The 18,563-nt window shown below is 42.6% G+C and overlaps 1 long non-coding RNA gene across 1 annotated transcript; it reads left to right on the top strand.

The window, feature by feature from the left end:
• The first annotated feature begins 254 nt into the window (after positions 1-254).
• Positions 255-13,067, top strand: LOC309860556. The gene is made up of 2 exons (XR_014309446.1): positions 255-700; positions 12,616-13,067. It is a non-coding gene; the product is annotated as an uncharacterized lncRNA (long non-coding RNA).
• The last annotated feature ends 5,496 nt before the right edge of the window (positions 13,068-18,563 follow it).

The raw sequence follows: 18,563 nt of genomic DNA, 5'->3' as shown, positions 1-18,563 counted from the left end.
CAGTCTGTGTTTCTGACATGAGTGAGGGAGGAGTCCTGGTCAGGGACCTGCGAGAAGGCCACTTTTCAGCTCTCTGACCTGAGAGGCCTGCCCATGCGGCTCACCGAGGTGGGGTCTGCCCATTTCCCCCAGGGTTCCCACATTCCCCACCCACATTCTAACCATTCTCCAATCTGAGACACATTCCCACTCCCCCTGCCTGGAAGGCAGCCTGGGAGCTTAATCACATTCCCTCCCACTTTATCCACTCCAGCGGCCACATGACTGAGGGGAAATGGCAAGAAACAGCTCCTGAAACTGGGCCCAACTGATAGGGCCCAGTTCCTGGAATCACAGCAGAGAGGCGGCCGGCCGGGGTGGGGGCTAGCCTTCCCAGGGCTTGGGCTCTGTCCTGAGTGGTGGGGTTTCAAAGGCCATGCAGGCCCAGGCTGGGCTGCCTGCCTCCCACAGAAGAAAAAGAAAGCCAGGCCTCTAGTCCTCCTCCCCCAGGAAGCCTTCCCCCTCCCACAACCAGAGGGGCTTGCCTGTTGCCAACCTCCCTGGCACTGACCCTCCCCTCCTTGAGGCCACTTTCTGCCTCGCATCACCCAGCAGAAACCCATCAGCGGGGAAGTTGTCTCAGCCATCTTTCATAGGGAGAGCGGCCACTCCTCAAGCAATTTCTGCATAGACGCTACCTTACCTGCTCCAGCCCCCGAAGGTAGGCATTATTATCACTACCATTCTGAAGAAGGGGAGACTGAGACTCCAGGGAATAAAGAAACTTGCCTAAGCTCACGGGTAGGTGGCTGAGTCAAGAGTAGAGCCTCTGCCTGTTTATTACCCAAGCCAGTGGGTTGAGGCCATAAGCGGGGAGTTTTACACACCAAGGACCACAGGAGTTAGGCGGGAAGACTCAGGGAGAGATGCAGAGCAGGTGGGTCTCTTGTGAGAGGGGCGGGGCCTGCCTGTTAAGTCTTGATTTATGTATTTTGACAACTAGTTAGAGTAAAAGCAAAACAAACAACAGCCACACAGGCTGAACGATAGAAGGCTTTGGGTCAGATAGAGCTTGTGAACCGAAGTTTGCAACTTTGGTTCCATGCCATTGCACTATCCCGTGCTCTGTGCATGTGAGCTGCACAGAGAATGTTTGTCACATTAAATAGAAAGTAAACCAGTCCTACTTCTGGGGACAGTTGTAACTGCAGGGGGAAAAAGGTACAATTTCACGTATTCCTTAGGTTGCCTAACTGCAAATGACATGGCTCCAGGATTGTGTGCTGGGGCTGTGGGTGGACAGTCAGATGCACATATAGACTGAGCTGGTATATTCATGAGATGTTCTGGAATGAATCCTCCTCTCAGGTGTCCAGGGTAAGACCACATCCTGGGATGAAAGGCGTGTTTGCACGATGCTTGGCCCCACAAAAACTTGGCCCCTCTGAGCGGTCCTCTTTCTGCCCCCCCCATCCTCCTTACCTGTGGAAGCAGCCTAAGACTCAGCCCTGGGACCTCAGGAATGCTCTCTCTCTCTCTCTCTCTCTTTCTCTCTCTCTGTTTCTTCTTCCAGAAAAACAGTGATCTCAACGCCTCTCCTTGAGGGCTTGACTGTCACCTCTACATCTCACCCCAGCTTGGAGCCAAGTTTACTATCTCTCTCCCAGAATCAGCGTGCCCACCCTCCAGCTGGCCTCATTTCAGTCCCTGCACTATCACTCTTCTGTGGGGGCAGTTCCAAAGCCCAGCCTCATTCTTGACTCTTTCTCTTTCCCTCCTTCATCAATCAGCCCCAAAACTTCAGCCAATATCTCATTCCACCTCTCACCATGTCATACCTGGCCGTTGCTATATGCTCTTAACTGATGTCACTGGGATAATATTTGGAGATATTAGTATTTGGAGATGTTCCATTAATATCCCCCACCACACACACATACCATTCCTTTTCTTCCCGTTGGCCCTCTCCCATTCAAACTTGACTGTGAGGCATCCACCCACGAGAAAGCATTATTAGAGCTTAAAACTGAACAGTCACGTTTTTGGCTTTTATAAGTCTTGAGGACCAGGAGCAGGAAGTTCCCTATCCCACCCTCTTCCTCAGGAAAGAAATACTCCTATGCTGGGCCTTGGGGAAGGTGTGGAAGGGGAAAAACTGGAGGGTTTCTGAGAAGAAATGCTGTGCCTTTATTCCATACCCAAGCTGAGCCTTAGACAAATTTCAGAGGAGACAAATGGGGTCAGGAGGCTCAAGTTCGAACCCAGCTCCCACAGTGATGCTCTGTGTGACTGAGGACTAGAAGGGCTGAGCACTAGAGATGGCTGCATGGGGTTTCTGGAAGACCTCAGTGGTCCTCCCAGTCTCTCTCCTGTGAACTCCAAGACATGTGGGATCATAGTCAGATTTCCTTAGGTTCCCAAAAGAGGAATGAAAGCGCTAAGTGACAGTCAATAGAAACCCTCTGGATGAAAGTCAAGGTCATATATAAGCTGTAACATTTTTGGCTTCATGACTAGGGACCTGCCAGGAGTCGGGTGGGGGGGGACATCTCAGTGGGCAGTCAGATGGGCAAATGATGACCAAGAACCTGACTCCCTTTCCAAATAACCCTCCACCCTGATCCCCAACATTCCCTATTGTAGCATTAACCCAAGACCCTGGAATTCAGACATAATCTGAGTGGTTGAGGAATAGGGCAAAGTCTGAATTGACAGAGATTATTAAATCAATGCTCCCATCCTTGAGAAGAGGAAATGTAATGTGGGAATTGTAGAAAAATGAAGTTGTATTTCTTGTTTATCTTCTGTCCTGAAATTCATGAGTGCTCCTTGTCTCTGTTCTCTCCAGAGTCTAAATGACTCTGTATTCTACAGCTAGATTAATTTTCCTAAAATACTTTTATGGATTCAAAGAATAATTATTGAATAGCTGAAATGAGCCAGGAGTTTGTATTAGGGAATTAAAAACCTTAAATGGAGTATAATAAGAAAGATGTAAAATAAAATTAAGCCAAGATGCAATTTTTCAAGCAAAAATCCAAAAGTTTCACAATATACTGTTGGGGGCCGTGAAGAAGGAATCACTCAAACATTGTCATTAGAAATGCAAAATGGTACAAACCCATGGAAGGCAATTTGGCAATATCTAAGCAAAATTACATATGCATTTGCCTTTTGCACAATTTAGCCCACTAGTAAGAAGCTACACCAAAGAAATATTGGCAAAAGTAGGAAAGGATATCTGTACAAAACTACTAATTGCAACACTATTTATATTAACGAAGAACTGAAAGCAACCCAAATGTCTATCACTAGGGGACTGGTTAAGTGAATTATGGAGTTTATTATTATTAAAATACACAATAGATGACCAAGCAGCTATGAAAAGGAATGAGAGATATTTCTGCATTCTATTGTGTCCTGATCTCCAAAGCATATTATTAAATGGGGGAAAAAGGTACCGAATACTATGTATATAGTACATTCCATTTTATTTGAGAAAGGGGAGATTATTTGATTATATGTACTATTCCTTACATATTTTTAAAATGCAAGATAACAAAAATTAATAATGGTTTCTTATAGATGAGAAAGGAAATAAAATGGAGAAGATAAGAAGATAAGCAAGACTTCTCTGAATGTACCTGATTTTATAATTTTGTACCTTGGAACAATGGAAATGCTTTACATAACCATAAAGCAAAATTAATTAAATAGAAAAATGCAATCCTTAAGAATTGAAAGTAGATAAAACAGTGAAGCCTGTATATCAGTTTGGTGGCTTAATCAGATAAGGTAGAATTATCTCAAATGACTTTAATTTAATTTATTTATTTGTTTGCTTGTTTTTGAGAGAGAGAGAGAGAGAGAGAGAGAGAGAGAGGGTGTGAGCAGGATGGGGGCAGGAGGAAAAGGGAGAGAGAATCTTGAGCAGATGCCATGCCCAGCATGGAGCCCAGTGCAGGGCTCAGTCTTAGTACCCCGAGATCGTGACATGAGCCAAAATGAAGAATTAGACGTTCAACCAACAGAGCCACCCAGGTGGCTCTCCAATGACTTTAAAACACAGTAATTTGATTAATAACTCTAGTGAGATATAGCCTAAGGATTAAAAAAGACACCAAACTTTAAGTAGAAAGATTAAACTGTTTTTCAGTAATTACAATGTTAATAATATTCTATCGTTACTCTGAAATATACATAAAATAGGATAAAGCAAATAAACAATTCACTTTAGAATTCAAGATTTTCAGAACAAGAGAAAATAGATACAAATATAAAATTAAAATTAAGTAAAAAACATGTGGTTTTAAATTTGAATTGTAAATCTCAGCCTGAATCCAGGATAAATTTTCTCTTTAAAGACAAAAAACAAGAAAAACCTCCTTCTTTCCATTCTCTGTCTGCTGAAAAGTCCTAGATGCAGAGACTTACCTAGGAATAATGTACACCTCTAGGGCACAGAGAGTTGTCTCTAAATACCATTTCCCACAAAAAGGAATTAGAGCTTTTTGTGAAATGGCTGATTTCGGATCTGGACCAGGAAATGTAAAGATGAGCCAGGAAAGCAAGGAAAATATTAAAGATTGTTGAGATCATACAAAAACGATCCAGGAGCCAAATCGAAGGGGCTTCCATTTATCAAAGATGGGAATTTCAGAGCCTCAAAATGAATAGTAATTGTAACGGACTTAACATATAAAAAATATTAAAGTTCACGAGTTCATCATAATAATAAACTAATCGGTCACCTTTGGGGTATGCTAGGGAAATAACTCATTATTCTGAAACCTTATAAAAAAAGAAAAAGAATTAAATATTTATTCAACCTTTTCAGGCAGTCAAATAGTTGGTATAGAAAAGGTCTTTACAGAAGAATTCTAGCCTATAACTGAAGAAGGAATTATAGAATCAGAACAGCACTTTGCAGCTACCAATGTTGCAATAGAACTAACTAGGTAATATCAATGGCTGCTAGACAATACATCAGCTCTATCAATGGTTGCTAAAGCCATTAGGTGAAAAACTGAGGGGGACTTCAAATGAAGGACTCAGGCTGGTAACGCTTGAACCCAATGATCAATCTTAAGATGACAAGAAGAAAAATGACCAAGCATTGCATGCCACCTGATGTGATGCATCTAGAAGCCCACACTACCACTGATGCCATATTCTCCCCCAAAACAAACTACCTCTCATCAAACTTCAAGGTCCAACCACAGTCCACAGTTACCAGGGTATAAAAGGGACAAAGGAACATATGAACTGACACTGATCAGATGAAGTTTGCCAAATCTAGAATGTTCCAAACAAGTTGCAAGGAAAAACAGTAGGAAGGGAGCCTTTAAGTTTTAAAAGAGACCTACAAGACCTATTCACAAAATTCAGTTTGTGAACCTTGTTTGGATCTTGATTCAAACACATCAAAAGATTTTGAAAAGACAGATGAGAAAATTTATTATTTAATAATATAGGAAATTATTAAATATTAGCTGATGTCTTTAGCCAGTATGATAAAAATTCTCTCTGACCTGGTATTTAGTGCTTTACACATGAATCAAAAGATTTGGTTTAAGTTCTAGATGTGCCAGCTTTCTAGGCTATATATCCTTAAGGAAGTCATTGGATGGCTCAGAACCACCTTGCTTGGTTCTTGCGAAAATATGAGATAGTGAATGTGAGAGCACTTTATAAACCATATAAACCATCTCCCATAACTAACCCACATGATCCCTTTAAGCATACCTGAGCCATTGCCTCTGTTCATGGCATTTCCCCCTACTCAGAGTATTCTCTTCTATCTAGTGTGCTTATGGGTGTTTCACTTTTCCTTCTACTCACAGCCCAAGTTTCACCTTTCCCATGATAACTTTTCTAACCACTTCAGTCCACAGTGGTTTTTCCCCTCTCATGGCCCATATATACTATCTGTAATGCTGACTTGGCATTTTGAAATGACATTTTGGGGTAGAACTGTCTTCTCATCTAGACTGAAGGACTCTTGGCAATATGGACTCTGTCTCACTTATCCATTCTTCCCCCTGCCACAGATCTAGCACAATATTGACATATAATGTATTTGCTGCTGATGACAGTTGCAGTGCCAAATAAACTGTATTATTCAGAAATCTTTTTGCAGGGACAGAAACCTAACTCAAGATGGCTTGAGCAAAAACAGATTAACTATCTTATATAGTCAAATTATAGGAAGGTTATGGGTGGTGTGAGCCTGAAGGATGACTGTTATCATGGGATGACTGTTACCACTGCAACCATAGGCTAGATGTGTAGGACTCCCTATATCTCATTCTCTACTCCCTCATGCAGTCTTTTCCATGTGACAGGAACACAGATTCTTACCACACATATCCCTGCCTAATTCTGATTCAAGAGTCCTGGGAAAGTACTCTGATGGGTCTGGCTTCATCTATACCTACCCCCACAGCCAGGGAGTGCGATGGAACTTCTATTAGACCATTTATTGGAGATGGGGAGAGCAATTGCCCCCAAAATGGGCCAGCTGCCACCAGAAGGAAGGAGAGGAGCTGAACATAAAAACCCTGAAGTGTTCACTATATGAGTTAATGTTTGCTCTGTGAGCCAATTGAGACAATGGTTATGCTCTTTTCCTAAGAAATACTTAACTACCTACTCCTATGGATTATAAACTTTTATTAAGTCAAAGAGAACTGACATTGAATCTACCTAATGTGTGCCAGGCACTGTGCAGTAAAAAAAGAGACAAAGACCCCTGTCTTCATGAAGCGGGACACGAGAGACAATAAATAAACCAATAAGAAATTAGGTGGTATGATGATTTTGGTAAGTGCTATGGAGAAAGACAAAATAGGCAATAAGGAAAGAGAGAGGCAGGGTAGTTAGAGGAGTTTTCAGTTTTAAATAGAATAGCCAGGGAAATTCTCAATGAGGAGGTAACATTTTGAGCAAAGACCTGAAGGAGATGGGAGAGTCAGCCCCCCATACAGACATCTGAGGAATCAAAAGGTCCAGACAGAAAAGGCAACAAGTGCAAAGGCCCTGAGGTAGAAAACAAGAGACAGGTTGTCTACAGAGGAGCATGAGAGGTGAGGACAGTGGGAGAAGACACCAAAGAGGTAATAAGGGGCTGGGTCACATAGGACCTTGGGTGTTAGAGTCAGGACTGGCACTTTTTTTTTTTTTTTAAGATTTTTATTTATTTATTTTACAGAGAGAGATCACAAGTAGGCAGAGAGGCAGGCAGAGAGAGAGAGGGGAGGAAGCAGGCTCCCTGCTGAGCAGAGAGCCCAATGCGGGACTCGATCCCAGGACCCTGAGATCATGACCTGAGCCGAAGGCAGCGGCTTAACCCACTGAGCCACCCAGGCGCCCAGGACTGGCACTTTTCTGAGTGAGATGGGACACCACTGGATTGAAGAGTGACATGATTTGACATGATCTTACATTCTGTGTGGCTCCCACTTTCCCCCACAGCATTGGTTTTTAGAACTACAGTTTAGTATATAACCTTGGAGCATCCTCAGGGTTGATGTCAGAAATAGCCAGAACCTCTGCATTTTCAATAAAACGGTTTCCAGCTATGTACCATTTCTGTTGCTCTTTCTTCACTCTTGATGTTCTAATTTCCCATCTGGTATCATTTTTCATTTGTCTGGAGAACTTCCTTAGCATTTCTTTTTGAGCAAGTCCACTGGCAACAAATTCTTTTAGTTTTGCTTACTCTGAGAATGTCTTTATTTCACTTTCATTCCTGAAACATATTTTCACTAGAATTATGGGATGACACTTCTTGTCTTTCAGCACTTTGAAAATGCCATGACACCTCCTTCTGGCCTACAGTATTTCTGATAAGAAGTTCTCAGTCATTTGAATTGTAGTTCTGCAAGAACTGTGTTATTTTTCTCTGAATTCAAGACTTTCTCTTGTCTTTGGTTTTTAGTAGTTTGTGAAGTGGCTGAGAAAGATTCCTTTGGATTTATCTTCTTTGGGGGTCACTCACCTTCTTGAATCTATAGGTTTATGTCTCTCATCAAATCTTGGAAGTTTTCAAACATCTTTTTTTTTTTTTTAGTATTTTTTTCAGCACTGCATAATTTCTCCTCACCTTCCAGGACTCTGATAACATAAATGTTATACTTTTTGGTATTGTCTGACAGGTTCTTAATGTCTGTTCCCTTTCCCAACATTTTAAATTTCTGTCTTTCAGATTAAATTATTTCTATTAATCTTTAAGTTCATTCACTCTTTCCTCTGACACCTTCATTCTGCTGTTGAGCCCAGTAAGTGAGTTTTTATTTCAGTTATTGTTATATTTTTCAGTTTTAAAATTTCCATTTGGTTCTCCTTCATATATTTTATTCCCTTGCTGAGATTTTCTAGTTTTCCATTCCTGTCAAGAGAATTTTCCCCTCTACTCTAAAAGCCTAACAGAATGCCATTTGACTAAAGAAAAATATTTATATTCCATATCCATTATCACATAGCAGGAAAGAAAGAATGAATCTGGCTGGAGCTGAGAGGCAAGAAATTGATAACCAACAAAAGCTGATGTTTCTTTAGCAGATGTGTCTTCTATTTTCCTATGGTCAGTGAACCACAACAGCCCCGATGTCATCAACAGTTTTGTGTAAATTATATATTCACCATCAGTGTTCTTGAGAAATGGAAAGTCAGTACTTGATTATTCATTAAACATGCACCTTTATTTTTTAGACTGATGCTAGTACTTTTTTTTATTAAAAATTATGACTAAATATAAAATAAATAAAACATTATTATTGTAGTAAGAACAGAAGAGAAAGGGAGACAAATAAGGAGAGGGAGCAGGAGAGAAAGAGAGAGAGAGAGAGGGAGAGAGAATTTGTCTTTATTTTTGGATCATTTCTATAATAGGTGCTCTAAAGTCTTTGTTAGATAATTCTGATATCTGTGTCATCTAAGCATTGGCATCCAGCATTTATATTTCCCCATGCAAACTGACATTTGCCTAGTTCTTTATATGCCAAGTAACTTTGAATCATATCCTGGACAGTCTGATAATTATGTTATGAGTTGTTGGGTCTTGTTTAAATCCTATGAGGATTTTTTTTTTTTTTTCCATAGGAGGCAAAGAACCTGCTTAAGTTCAGGCCTCAAGTTCCAACTTGTGTTATGTGTGCTGTGATTCCAATGCCTGTTCAGCTTTTAAATTCTTTATAGTGTTATCTAGATCTGTCCATACATATGCATTCTACACTAGCTAGTTTGGGACGTAGGCAGACAGACTACTGTCTACCTGCTAGTTTATTTGATCTGCTGTTTGGGATCAGATCCACAAATGTGCAGCTTAGCACGAGCCTTCCAGCTCACAAAACCTTTATATGGTCACTTTCTCTGGTACTTTTCGACTCCCTGGGTTTCTCCTTTTTCAGTTCCCTAGTCAGAAATCTGGGGCTTTGCTTACCCCACCCGTTGTGTACCTCCCACACCTGCACTCACATCTGAGTCGAAGCTGTGAGTCATGGCCAGTTCAATGGTACATCAAATTCTGGTTTTCTTTCCCAATTTGCCTACTGCTATTTGCTTTTGAGTCCTCAAATAGTGTCCCATGAATTCTGTCCAGGTTTCATAACTGCATTTCCCTGGGAGAGATACGGTAGAGTGAGTTTACTTCATCTTACCTAGAACCTAAACACAATATACTAATTTAGAAGACATTCCTCAATATGTTCCTTGATGTACTTTATATAAAGACTCCTCTCAGAACTCAAGCTAGAAAAAAGCTAGTGATAAATTTATGTAGATTTCTTTTCTTCCATTCCTAATTCCTTTCTTTTACCCTGGTTCCTGAAAAGCTCAGAAAAAAATAATTTGGCTCATGTAATTGAACTGCAGTGTCTGGCACACAGGAGGTGCTTAGTAAACATCAGTGATCTCTAAATTTATCTGTCTATCCTGTTATCCCTCCAGAGCTAAATTTTATGCTCATTTGAAGAAACCTTTCTTGGTCTGCATTTTGGATAGAGTTTTCCTCATTCCCATTCTTTTTATTACTTGGCTTTTCTCGTGGTTCTGCGATAGTAGTTTGGGGACTTATTTTCACCATACTAATCTTGTGAGCTGCCTCAATGCTGTTTGAAAGTAGCCAAGCCATAAATGAACAAATAAATGAAAAAAAATTGTATTTATGGAATGCTTCATAGTTCCAAAGCTGCTTTCACACCTGTTCCATATTTCATCTTAAAAAATATCTGAGACAGTGAAAGAGAAAAGGTAGCCTGAGCCTCATCTACAGAAGAGGAAGCTGGTGCCCAGCCAAAACAGGCTGACTTGAAGATTCTTTGGGTAACCCTCCTACTCAACAGTGATAAACTGTTTTACATTTTTGTGTTCTGTTGAATCTTGCACCAAGGCTAAAAGCAGTTTGGAAACAACTTGAGAGAGTTCCAGACATCCTCTGGGACCCCACAGCTCAGGAACTCCAAGGCTAGGATCTTCCCCACCAAGCCCTCTTTTCTCAGACAACCTCACAATTGGTTTAATTTTGGATTCAAGAACTCTCCTAGAGATGCTGAAAGTTTGATGTTACATGAGGGAACATAAAAATTTCTACCCCTTCCATCTGACTTAGAATAAGGAGGGACTCATCCCTGAACGGGGAGGACCTGTCTACTCAGTGGGTTCTCCACTCCTATCCTGTCCACGAACCCCTCCTGGGTTAGTACTGAGAGGTGAAACAAAGAAATTGACCTCCTGGCATAGGTGAAGGATGATTGTCACAACATATTCTTATTATTCATCTATACCCCATGGCTTCCCTTTTTAGTTCAAAAGAAGTGGCAGAATGTGGCCTTGATCATAGAAGGCCAGTCTGGACCCAGAGCCTGGATTAGCCTCTCTTCTTTCCTTCTCTCTCTCCCTTTCTCAGAGTCAGAGGGCACAGATTGCAGCCACCTTCCCCTGAGAAGGTGTTCATCTAAGAGTGACTTACTGTCTTTGGTAGTCCTAGGGAAGTGACACCAACAAGCAGGAGGCTAAAATAGAGAGTTACTAAAGGAACTTCTTGAACAGCCCCTTCCCCAAGTTTTTGGTGGGTTTTAACAGCCATACCCAGGTCCCCTTCGCATGGCTTGCGTTGGGTTTGAACTTAGGCTGCGCCAACTGCCATGGTATTGGCATGTGTGAGCATGTTCAAAGTCAAAAGACCAATAGTGGTAGCAGGGGTGATTTAGAGCGAGTCTGGACCTGTCATTCACATATCCTTTAGTCCAATCCCCATGTACTCTCACCTCAATTCTAAGGGGCGGCTGTTAAATGTTAACCAATATGGCAGTAGCCCTTTACTCTTCCCTGCAGCCATACACTTTGCAATGTAACTTTGTAGTTCTCCCATCAAGAGGTGGAGTCTATTTCCCATTTTCTTGATTCTGGGCTGATCCTGTAACTTTGTTTGCCCAATGGAATCTAGTATAATAGACATTTTCCAGTTCTGAGCCCAGGCTTTTTTTTCTTTTAAAGAGTTTTTTTATTTATTTGACAGACAGAGATCACAAGTAGGCAGAGAGGCAGATGGGGGGGGGAGCAGGCTCCCCACTGAGCAGAGAGCCCAATGTGGGACTCGATCCCAGGACCCTGGGATCATGACCCAAGCTGAAGGCGAAAGCTTTAACCCATTGAGCCACCTAGGCACCCCCTGAGCCCAGGCTTTAATGGGACTTACACACTTCTTCCCTTTCTCTTGGGTCTCCTCCCCATCCATGTGAGCTAGCCCACCAGAGGATAAGAGGCCTTGTGAACCAGAGTCAGTCATCCCAGTTATCCCAATTGAGACCCCAGACATGACCAGTCAAGATCAGCAAAGATGACCCACAGACACAAGAGGAAGCCCATTTAAGACCAGAAGAGTTGCCAATTTAATTCCGGCCTAACGTGTCAAGCTATAGACTCATAAACCAAAGAAATGGTGGTTGTTTTGCAGGCCACTGTATTTTGGGAGTAGTTTATTCTGTAGCGCTTGCTAACCAATGCGGAGGAGTGCAGTGTGTTAATGATATGATTCAGTCAAGAGACCAAGACAGGAAAGGATGGGTATAGTGAGTGATAGCCGTGCAGGTTGTGTCTTTGGGGACATTACTCTGGTTTTAGCAGTGATGGCTGTAGCCAGAGAAGGAAGAAAATGGAATAAACAGAAGTCCACAGTATCAGCAGGAGAAGCACTCTCAAGACTATATCCAGGGACTCCCAGAAACAACTAGGAGAAATATGAAGGGGCTGGAGGACCTACAGAGAGGATGTAGTTACAGTGAAAGAGACCACATAATTTGAATATTATATAAAAGGGTACAATTGTTGCACTTCTCTTTTAAACCTCAAATAAGAATTTTAACTTCCCCAAAGACATTAGAAATAGGAAGTTTTCCTAAGCTTATTATGCATGACTTCTTCTGAAAGTTACTACTCATGGTTTTTCTCTATATTGCCAATTCTTTGGGGATAGTTAAAAATGAAAAAAAAAAAGAGATATGGGTGCAAAGGCTGGCAGCATTTACATTTTTTTTAATAAAAATGAATAAAATAAAGGGCACAAGAATAAATAGTAGGATATTGTGGCATAGAAGTCTCAGGCTTACCCCTATTTGGTTCTCTGTCCCTTCCAAGGAAGTGTGAGAATTTCACATCTCTGCTCCCCTGGCAGCCAGGAGAGGCCTCAAGACCAGGTCTGGCCAATGGGTAGTGAACAGCCATGATCCGTCATTTCTGAACCGAAGCATTTGACTGTCCATCTCAAATCCTCCACCATGCTCGCCTGCTGCACTGACTAAAGAGGCCATGTGTCCCAGGGGTCAAGCTGCAGGACGGTGACATCTCTGCCTGGATCACTGAGTCACCCTGTAGGAAGCACCTGCTCTAGAAGGCCACCTGGTCCTGCTGTGGGTATTGCAAGAATGTGAACTCGACCTTGGTCTGTCCGGTTACCAAGTCTTAGCATGGCTTTTTCCCAAAGCCTTCTCTGACCTGGCCTAAGAGTACTGAAAAGCTGAAATCTTAAAAATCTTATGAAAAGAAAAAATTATCAATGCTGCAAATAAATTACAAAAATGAGAAAAAAATTTTGTGCTGTTGTCAGATGCGGATTATACATGGTTTAACTTTTGGCAAGCAAGGTCTAGTGTGCAGAGGAACATCCAAGAAACTTTATGAGCATGAACATGATAATGGGAATTTTATCCATTTGGCAGAAGTTAGAGCAAAATTTGATAATATCATGGCAGAGCATTTGTGCATAATATAAATATTTACACCAAATAATATTGCACTTATTTAGGGGATGAAATATTAAACTAAATAATTAAAATTGCAGCAGATGCAATGAGTAAAATCCATCTGAATAAGGTAAGAAGAGCTAAATGTTACTCAATATTTTGGCTACAAACTTTAAGGTTGTTGTATTTGAGACCCAACCCCTGATGAATATAGTATAGATAACAAATTTTGTTAAACCGTGCATTCCCAAAATGCAAATATTTCTATATGTAAACATGTTTGGGTATTTTTTCCAGTAGATGACACAACTGGAAAAGGATTATAAGCAGTGTTAGTAGAATAACTACAAAAACAATCAAGAATAAAATAATTTGCAGGGCCACGGCTATCACGATGCTACAAATATTCACGGAAAACACGACAGATTGAAACAGATGATTCAAAGAAATTCTTCTATGGCATTTTCTGTTCCTTGACTATGGATATTTTAATCTTGGCAGTGAATGGTGCGGTAAAAATCTCTTCTGACACCACTGCATTTTTTTTATGCCATCTACTATCTACATTTAATACACGATGTTTCCCTGAAGCTGAAAAGCAGTTGTATAGATTTGTGTATTAAAAACACATTTACCAAACATAAATTTGAAACATTGCCAAATGCAGGATGGGAAGGTTAAGTTGATGCCATTATGGCCCTAAAAATTCAATTAGATATTCTAAGCAATTCTTTTTTGGAGAATAGTATAATAATAAAGACAACGATTGTGGAATTCAAGCCAAAGGTAGGCTTTCAAAAACATCCACTATTACATTTATTTGCTCAGAGCTAATTTGGCAAGATTTTTTCGGTAAAATTAGAACTATATCCAAAATAACACAGGAGCTGAAATTCAACACATTGCCCTAAAAAGCATCCAGAGAGGGAGGGAGAGATGAGTGTGTGCAGAAGCTCCTAGCATGGACTGGGAGGTGGGGTGAAAGCGTGCGGGTTTCTTCCTGCTGGAGCCTGGAGAAAGGTGTTCAGGTCTGGACTCTGCATGAGGAGGCGGGTCACAGGCATCTTCTAAGAGAAGGCAAGCTTGCCTTGTAACCTGGTGGTAGACAGGAGATTAACCAGGAGGGATCTGTCTGGAAGGGTCTTTGCCACTGACACCTCAGAATTTTCACGTCTGCTGGCTAGTGGTAAATGATCTTCTCGCGCGAACTTTTAGTGAGATTTTGTCAAACCCCGCAGCCTCAGTCTAGGTCCACATTCTAAGCCGGAAGTGCAGCATGTCCATACCAGCCTGGGAGGTGGTGACCAGGTGGCAAGAGAGAGTCGGGGACATGGTGAGAAAACCTGGCAGAGGTGAAAAGCCACCATGGCTCCTGGTGCAGAGCTTCCCACTGGTGTGTGATGCTGACGACCACCAAGACAGCTTTGTATACTACCATACATGGTGATTGAACATGGTTGACTCAGCCGTCTCAGTCCAGGTCCATAGATAATATTTTTTGAGTAATTATGATGTGCTAGGCCCTATTTGAAATTATTTGTATGTATTAATTAATTCCTCACAGCCACTGTATCTGTGTGCCCATTTTAAAGATTAGAAAATGAGGTCCAGAGAGGTTAGATTACTTACCCAAGGTCAAATTAAATGGCAGCCAGGACCTTAGCCCCAGCAGAGTGGCTCCAGGGTCCACACTGTTAATCAGGGTGCTGTAGAATTATGCATTACCCTCATAACCAAAGGGTTCACCATAGTGGTCAGAGTTCTCAGCCCTAAAAAAAGAAAGAAAAGAAACAACACATTTTTCCCCCAAGAGATAAATCCAAAACCTGCTGCCAGGCTAAAGCTGCTTGAGACCATCAGGGTTTCAGGAATATGACATCTAGCCTCGGAACCTGCCTCCTCAGCAGGGTCACATCATCTTCCCTGTGACAGCTGCTTCGGCTTATTGGCCTCCCCACACAAACTGTAGAGTTTTCTACCTTTTAAGGCAGGCTCAGAGGCTGTCATTGCCCCACAACTGGCAGGAAAACCTGGCAATGCCTCTCAGCAGAGGGAAAAGTGCATTGAAAACCTGGAAATTAGGTGGAACTCATCTTTATACTTTCATTCTTCCAGCAATAGAGGCCATGGGGAATCTGTCTTTCCAGACCCCAAGGCCCTACAGCAGCTGCTTCTGAAAGTTACCCTTCCATCCCAATCAAAGATCTGTCTTGATCTTAAGGCCTGACTTCCAAAGACAAAAGACATCAAAATTAGGGTGATCAACTTGATCTGGTTTGCCCAGAACTTTCCTGACTTCAGTACTGAAAGTTCTACATCTTGGATACTCCCTTGGATCCCAGAAACAGTTGGTACTTTGATCCAAGGTGAAATCAAGGAACCTCTCGTCATTGGAGCCTCAAGCCTAGAAGGCCCAAACCCCACATTTCTCCTCATCCAGGGAAGCCAGGAGCTCCCCAAATTGTCACAATCAGGCTATAGACGGGTCTTCACTGCTTTCCATAGAGGGGGATATGGCATCCCCTTAGAGCACAGAGAAACCAGCATTAAGGACACAAATTCCATCTGCATGTTCCCATCTCCCCAGAGGCTTAAAAAAATTGGACACTCAGAGATGGAGATGCTTGGTGGCTGGAGTCACTCCCGGCCTCGGGCAAATTTTCCAGGCTTTTACATCTTTGGATGAGATGTCAATATATTCCCCCTTCACTCCGGATCCTCATGGCTCAGGGTCAGAGGCTTGGGGAGTTGGCCAAAATGCCTTTCTCTATGATAAAGAGTCCACAGAGTTAATGCACAGGTAACAAAACACTTGGCATGATGTGACCAGGACTGACAAGAAGCCATGATCACTTCCAAGGCATTTTCCATCCCTAGTGGCTTCTCCAGAGAGGTTTTGGTCCTCAGCGTGGCTCCAGATACTCACTGTATATAATCCAGACCCCATCTAATGATATAAGTAAATAAACTCTGGACATTTAGAGAAAACAAATCACCAGTCCATCAAAATCCTTGGGGTAAATTAGTTCAGCAGACTGGACTAGAGACATAGTCCGTGACTCACCCTCACCCAGAGTAAATAAGGGAAGATTAAGCACAACTTGATTGAATCATGCTGAAGCTTGGCATAGCTCAACAAACAGATCAGCCTGAAATCTCACATTAGGAACACATAATCTCATAAAATTTATGACTGTTATTGCTCACCACATATGTTTCTGGGTTACTGTGTGCTGGACCCAGCAAGCTGCATCGCTGGGGTCTTGAGGGGCCTGCCTGCTGATTCACGACGTATTTCAAGAAAGAAGATGCGTTCCTGGTTGACACTCCTTGGCATGGACTTTGACATTGCCTGGCCACTGCAAGGAAGGAACTAGAGGGTGATATTGGCAGTGGGGAAGGAAGCTTGCCCCAAGGGATCCCCTTTGTAAGCTCTGCTTGAGATGCCAGTGGGGAGACAGGCAGGAAAATCTTCTTTCCCCTCTTCTAGGCCTCAGTCTTCTCACTAGTAAAAGAAGGGCAGAGAATTACATGATCGCCAAGTTCTTTTCAAGGCTTACCAAGGTCTACAAAGAAGACCAAAGGGACAACTTGTTTAAAAAGGAATCAGACTGCTAACCTTGAAAATTTGGGAGGAAAAGCTAGATGGCCAACTGCTTGCAGAGCTATGCTGCTGCCCAATGCTAAAAAGAATCAGGAGCTGTTTTCAGAAAACCTTCCACTGCCAGTTGAGGTAGGTCCTCTTTCCCTCTGAGTGCAAAGGCAACCTCAAGAGTCCTTCTCAACACAAACGCCAGTACTCGTCCATCAGATCTGAAGGTGAGAGAGAGAGAGCTGCTTTCCCGCCCAAATGACCCTGAGGCTCCTCCAGGGCCAGTATCAGATATTCCAGGTCTGACAATGGGGACTCAGAATGCAGAGTCAGTAAGAAGCAGAGCAAGAGACTGGCAGTGATTTTCCTGTCGTGAAGGGCTCTCCCTGGCAGGAGATGCTCAGTGAGGTGGGAATCTGGGGACTCCAACAATGAACAGAGTTCAAGCCCTATACACCCTTGACTCACGGACAGGAGTCCAGAGTGGGGTAGAAGATTCTGGACCCCCACACCATGTCCCCCAGGAATCCCCACAGGGGGACCCATGGGTTTACTGTACTCATTTTGGTGTCCCTCTTCCACATACCCACCGCAGGCTCCATCCCGAACATTTCAACTCAGCAATCTCTCACGCTTAGCCATGAAATCCCTGCCAACAGCCAAGGTCTGACCCTTCTGACCCTTGGGCCTTCTTTCAGGATTTTCCTGTTCCATTTCCAGTACTGTGACCTCCATCCAGAAAGAGTTTTGAACAAGAGAGTAACATTTTTCTTTCTGGCTTGTTCATTTTCATGATGATTTTCACAGCCAATTCCAGTAAATCTGCTACACTAAAAGTCCCTATTCATCATCCATGTTCTTCTAAATAATCTTTGATTTGAGTTGAAGTCTACTCTGTTAATATTTTGCCTTTAGAAAGGAAGAAAGAAAGAAAGAAAGAAAGAAAGAAAGAAAGAAAGAAAGAAAGAAAGAAAGAAATTTTATTTTTCCTGATTGTAACTCAAAGATCAGCTGGGGACCACTGTGCCCCTCAAAATCTATCAGGTGTCTTTGGCAGATCGTATTTTCCCCAAAATGGCCAGGACGATACTTTTGATCCCACATGCCCATTCCAAAACCTTATGATCCCTCCATGAAGAAACAGAGCCCGTGTCCTCACCCCTGGAGTCTGGGTGGGCCTTTTGAATGCTCTGCCTAATGGAATGCAGTAGAAGTGACTGTGAGACTCTGAAGGCTGGGTCAGAAAGGCCGTACAGCCTCTACCTGGTTCCTTCTCTCCCAGTACACATGCCTTTGGAGCCACGAAGGGCTGGGTCAGAAGTCCCGACCCCCTGAATATGCCCAGCTGGAGACGCCATGTGGAGAGACCACATGGAGACAGAGAGAAATCCTTGAGAAGCCCAGCTGCCTGAGCGTCTCTAGCCCAGGCACGATTCACACGAGTGGGGAAGGCTTTGGCATGACTGCCAGCAACACCGTCTGCATGCAGCCACAGGAGGGATCCCAGCAAGAACCAGCCTGCTAAGCCTGCTCAACCCCAGGACTATGAGAGAAGATAATAAATGACAGTAATTGCTTTACACTACTCATTGTGGGATAGTTTGTTAGGCAGCAAGAGAGAACCAGGAAGATTCGGCTGGAGCCTGAGCAAGTCTAGGCTCCAGGGAGCTCAAAAGGCTTCCCGAGATTTCTGCTGATTCTGGAGCTACTGAATGGGTTGCTCATTGTGAGTCACGTGTCCTCAGAGGCTG

Source organism: Mustela nivalis (assembly GCF_964662115.1).
Source record: "Mustela nivalis genome assembly, chromosome: 2".
NCBI classification, from domain to species: Eukaryota; Metazoa; Chordata; class Mammalia; order Carnivora; family Mustelidae; genus Mustela; species Mustela nivalis.
Note: the sequence above shows the minus strand (reverse complement) of the source record. Positions and strands in the feature narration are given on the sequence as shown.